Genomic DNA, 6,000 nt, shown 5'->3' on the forward strand with positions numbered 1-6,000 from the left:
AGAAGCCACAGGAACGAACGGGAGGCCGAACGGGCCCGGGGGCAGGGCGCCCGCCCTCCCTCCTTGGGCGCCCGCCCAGGTGTTTCCACCAATCACAAAATGGAGTACACCATTGCAAAGATCTCGTCGAGCTGATCGAAATGCATATATTATTTGCTATATTTGGAGTTCGGAATCAAGAGATATTAATAAAAGAAGAACTCCACATAAAAGAGCTGCGGGATTAATTGGGCCCAAATCAGATTTTGGTCCATGAAGGCCTATGTGTATTTTAATGAGATAGGGTGCAAAGTTTAGTACCACATCGCCTGCTGAACCAAAAACGCACAGAGGAGAAGGACTATATAAGCAAGGCCCCTGGCCCCTGGAGGGAGACAAGAAATTATCATAGAGATTGAGGGGTGCCCTCGAAGGAAAACCTCTTCTCTAAATAATATTTCTTTTTAGGCTTAGCAACCAATGTAAAGTAGAAATAGATCTTCTAGTTTCTACTAGATTGAGAGAGATAGAGTGAAGGTGTGGATCGGAGGAAGGCCGGCCTGTCGGTGTCTACTCCGAGTTGTACCTGCGGGATCAAGTCTCCTAACCCGAGGCTTGCTTCTAAGATTCTTCAGTAATTCGACTTCTAAATCTAGTAAGTTCTTGTTTTATTGTTCTTTGGTTTATGAGTTTACTTTAATCCTCTTCCGGTTGAGTATTAGAGTAATCACTTGCTAGCGTAAACGTGGTGTTTAGGCTAGGGTACTCATAGATATCCCCTGACTAGCTGGACCGTGGTAGTAGCGAGGAACGTGACATTTCTGAGTTACCTTTGTATCCCATATCTTGTTAGCAGGACGAGTAGGGTTATAGATGTGGGTCGAACATCCTTTGTGTTGTTTAGATTCCGTGAGCCTCCCCAATAGAACAGTAGATCATCCTTACCAAGGTTAGAACGAGACTACGGTTGCAGTCTTCTCTATACATCACTCACATCGAGAGACATTCTTTGTAGCCTAAAGGGGTAATAGCAATAGATTTGGTTAGTCAGATGCACCCTTTGTCCCAGTGGTAAAATATAAATACGATAACTCTGGATAACCTCCCGGGTGAAATGCTCACCGATATCCGTGCGCTTGCGGATCATTTTCTAATTGCATTACCAAATATCAACAGCAACTTTCAATGAGTTTGTCAGTGATGCTCTCACTCAAGAGAACTACGACACTGTGCACACTGCGACCAAGACTCGCAAGAGGGCTTTTGAGGCCGGGGCAGGGGCATCTCAGTCCAAGGCTCTAGTGGCAGCTAGGCCCCAGTATCGTGCTCCAACTCCTAACCAGCGATATCGTCCCCCAGCAAAGAAGAATCAGGCGAAGACGGGTTTCTGCAAGGGCTACTCTACTGCTCTTCCAAGCTATGCCAAGACTCCACCTACCAACCATCCGTGCTGGAACTGTAATCAGACCGGGCACTGGCAAAGCAATTGTCCTTACCCGCCAAAGAAGGGCAACCAAGGGAACGTTCGCTAGGGGCGTGTTCACTACACAACTGTGGAAGCAATCCCAGCCGGTGAGGTAGTTACGGTTGGTAAGTTTCTGGTTAACCAATGTGATGCACTTGTGCTTTTTGATTCAGGAGCATCGCATTCTTTTGTGAGTTCAGACTTTATGTCTAAGCATAATCTCAAGGCGATTACACTTGATAAGGGCAGTTAATGCATTAGTGCTGCTGGAAATGATATTTCTACCAATCAAGTGGTTTTGGGGGCAACTCTGGAAATAGGAGACCGTCAGTTTCTTGCTGATCTGGTTGTTCTACCCGGTGTGGGTATAGATGTAATTCTGGGTATGAAGTGGATAAGTGGCAACGGAGTTCTTATCGACACCACCACTTGGGTAGTGATGTTGAGAGACCCGAATACCAAAGAGGCGTTCTTAGTGCAACTTCCTCAAGATATTCATATCCGTAGCACGATGAATGCAGTTACATCTAATGTCATCAAGGATATTCCGGTTGTGTGTAAGTTCCCGGATGTATTCCCTCATGATTTGCCTGGGCTTCCTCCTGATAGGGATGTGGAGTTCAAAATTGAATTGATCCCAGGTACCGCTCCTATCTCTAGAAGACCTTATAGAATGCCACCAAATGAACTAGCTGAGCTTAAGACCTAGTTAAATGAGTTGTTAAAGAAGGGTCTTATCCGTCCTAGTTCTTCTCCTTGGGGTTGTCTAGCTATCTTTGTGAAGAAGAAGGATCAGTCCTTGCGCATGTGTGTGGACTATCATCCTCTAAATGCGGTGACCATCAAGAATAAATACCATCTTCCTTGTATTGATATCTTGTTTGATCAGTTGTCTAAAGCTAAGGTATTCTCCAAGATTCACTTGCGATCTGGGTACCATCAGATCAAGATCCATCCTGAAGATGTACCTAAGACAGCTTTCTCGACGAGATATGGGTTGTATGAGTATCTCGTCATGTCCTTCGGTCTCACGAATGCACCTACTCACTTCATGTATCTCATGAATTCGGTGTTCATGCCCGAATTGGACCAGTTCGTGGTGGTCTTCATTGATGATATCTTGGTATATTCTCACAATGAAGAAGAGCATGCAGAGCATCTGCGTGTAGTGTTGTCGTGCTTGCGTGAGCATCAGCTTTATGCTAAGTTCTGCAAATGCGAGTTTTGGCTGAAGAAAGTACCTTTCTTGGGCCATGTCTTATCTGAAGAAGGTATATCGGTAGATCCAGCTAAGGTGCAAGAAGTGCTGGATTGGAAGGTCCTGACTTCGGTGCACGAGGTTTGGAGTTTTCTCGGTCTGGCTGGGTATTACCGTCGATTCATTCTGGAATTCTCAAAAATATCCAAGCCTATGACTCGCCTACTTCAGAAGGGTGAGGAGTTTGTGTGGACGCCTGAATGTGAAGAGGCATTCCACAAGTTGAGGACACTTCTAACATCATCTCCTGTCCTAGCTCGACCTGATATCGAGAAGCCCTTCGATGTCTTCTGTGACGCGTCGGGTATTGGTCTACGCTGTGTGCTGATGCAGGAAGGTCGTGTTATCGCTTATGCCTCACGCCAAGTTCGAAAGCATGAGGTCAATTACCCTACTCATGACTTAGAATTGGCTGCAGTTGTTCATGCTTTGAAAATCTGGAGGCACTATTTGTTGGGTAATCTGTGTAATATCTACACGGATCATAAGAGTCTCAAGTACAGCTTCACTCAACCTTAATTGAACATGCGGCAAAGAAGGTGGCTTGAGTTGATTAGAGACTATAATCTTCAAGTGCACTACCATCCGGGCAAGGCAAACGTGGTGGCGGATGCCTTGAGTCGGAAAGCGCACTGTCATTCCGTCCAAGTGGAAGATCCATTTTTGTCACATCTTATGCACCCACTTGTGCTCAACCAGATTTCTCTGGAGGGTACTCTTCGCAATCGAGTCATCGAATTGTAGCAAACCGATATAGGTATCTACCATATAAAGAGGAAAATGAAAGAAGAAGAAACCAAGCATTTTTGGGTCGATGAAAGCGGAATTATTTGGTTCAAGGATCGACTTTTAGTCCCAAAGGATCGTGAGTTACAAAATCAGATCTTATCTGAAGCTCATTCATCCAAGTTGTCAATCTATCCTGGTAGTAGCAAGATGTACCAGGATCTGAAACCTCTGTTATGGTGGACAAAGATGAAAAAGGAATTGCTGCTTTTGTCGCTCGTTGTGACAATTGTTGTCGTGTGAAAGCCATTCATTGGAAATGGGAAGAAGTCAGCATGGATTTTATCGTTGGACTCCCAACTTTGGTTAAGGGTTATGACTCTATCTGGGTGATTGTAGACCGTTTGACCAAGGTTGCTTGTTTTATTCCAGTTCAAACTGACTATCGTCCACATCGATATGCGGAATTGTATTTCGAGCACATTGTTCGTCAGTATGGTGTGCCTCGAACTATCATATCAGATCATGGACCGCAGTTCACTGCCCATTTTTGGAAGTGTCTTCATGAGCAGATTGGTACTCACTTGGTTTGTAGTTCGGCATATCATCCCCAAACGGCCGGCCAAACTGAACGGGTCAACCAAATCCTAGAAGAAATGTTGAGAGCATGTGCTCTCTCCTCAAAAGGTTCTTGGGTAAAGTGGTTGCCGTTAGCTGAGTTCTCGTATAACAATAGTTACCAAGAGAGCATCAAGATGGCTCCATTTGAAGCTCTGTATGGTCGAAAATGTCAAACCACGTTGAATTGGGTGGAATCTATTGAAAGAAGGTACTATGGCATCGATTTCGTTAACGAAGCGGAGCAACAAGTCCTTACCATCCAGCAACATCTGGAAGCTGCTCAAGCTCATCAGAAAAGTTATGCTGATAAGAGAAGGAAGCCGATTGAGTTTGCAGTTGGAGACCATGTGTATATCAAGGTGTCTCCGATGAAAGGTGTACAAAGGTTCGGAGTCAAGCGAAAGCTTGCACCTCGTTATGTGGGACCTTATCAGATTCTTGAGAAGAAAGGGAACATAGCATACAAAGTTCAACTACCAGTTGAGCTTCGAGCTATTTTTCCTGTCTTTCACGTATCACAATTGAAGAAATGCCTTCGTGTTCTGGAAGGACGAGTGGAAGTTTGGGATATCAAGTTGAAATCTGACTTGGTGTATGAAGAGAAACCGGTAGCGGTTCTCGACCGCAAAGAATGGGTGACAAGAAATCATGTGGTTAAGTTCTAGAAAGTGTTGTGGAGTAACCACAAGGAGGAAGATGCCACTTGGGAAACAGAGGATTACTTAAAAGAAGTTTATAAAACCTTCTTCGAAAATCAGTAAGCTTCCAAATTTTGGGACGAGATTTTTATAAGGGGGGATGGCTGTAACACCCCAGTGTTATGGTTGCATCCATCACATGCATAACATGAGCATCATCTTCTACTCAAGCATATCATAATCATCATCTACCTTGAGCCATGTCATTTTATGCTTAAGTGTGCTTTAACTTGTTTCATCATGCTTGCTATGCTTGTGTTTGTGCGAACCATGCTCATGCTTGTGTGTTAAGCCTTGGTAATTAGTTTATCTATGCTTAACTCAACCTTAGGAGCAATGTTCATGTTGATCACTTCTCCAAAATAATCACTTAAGTCATACTTCTATGTCTAGGCCCTAGAAACCTCTTTTGATTGAGCTTTTAAAAAGTGTTTCATAAAATATTTGCATGTCAAAACTTTCAACAGGAAAGTTGTAGCAAATTTTATATGGAACAAAAGTTGTTTAACGGCCATCTCAGGAAAATGACTAAATCTTGCTCAAACAGTGCTTACAAGGCAGTTTTAGGTGCTGTTTTAGCACTTACTCGAATTCGGCTAAGTCCTAGAGCGAGCAGTTTGCTCGATCGAATTTGGGAGCTTAATATTTTCAATCCAGGCCGATCTGGCTCTTGCTCCAGTTGACAATGTTGTAGAACTCAGTTAGTACTTCAACTTTGTCAACTACACCATCTCCTAACTCGCCTTGGTTTGGAAGATAATCATCGTCAAAGTTGCTCTATCAGTCGGTGATCGCGTTGTCTAATTCAGAGCCGAGCTCGCCGTCGTGGTCGCCTTGCGCGACACCTGGCTGCCATTTGGCGCCCATACGCCAGTGTTGGCCCCACTCGTCAGGTCGTCGGCGTCGTCATGGACGCCACGACACCCCGCACTCACTCAGCGCCTATCCACTCTCTTCCTTCCTCTCTCTCTCGCGTCTCCGTCAGGCGGAAGCGCCCTCGCCATTGCCGCCGAGAGCTTCGCAAGCTCGTCGCGTCCTCGTCTCTACGTCTTGCCTCGCCTCTGAGCATTTCTAAGTCTGCCTCGAGCTCCTCCATCTTCTCCACCCCTCGGTTGGGCGAGATCTCCCCGAGGTGAGCGACATTTCGTGAGTTCCTCGTCGTCGAGTTCACGGCCGTCGTGACCCCGATTCCGGCGAACCTCGCCGTTGCTCCATCCTTGCTTCCTTTCTTCCCTCTGAGTCGCGTTAAGGTC

This window comes from Sorghum bicolor, chromosome 3, assembly GCF_000003195.3.
Source record: "Sorghum bicolor cultivar BTx623 chromosome 3, Sorghum_bicolor_NCBIv3, whole genome shotgun sequence".
Lineage (NCBI taxonomy): Eukaryota > Viridiplantae > Streptophyta > Magnoliopsida > Poales > Poaceae > Sorghum > Sorghum bicolor.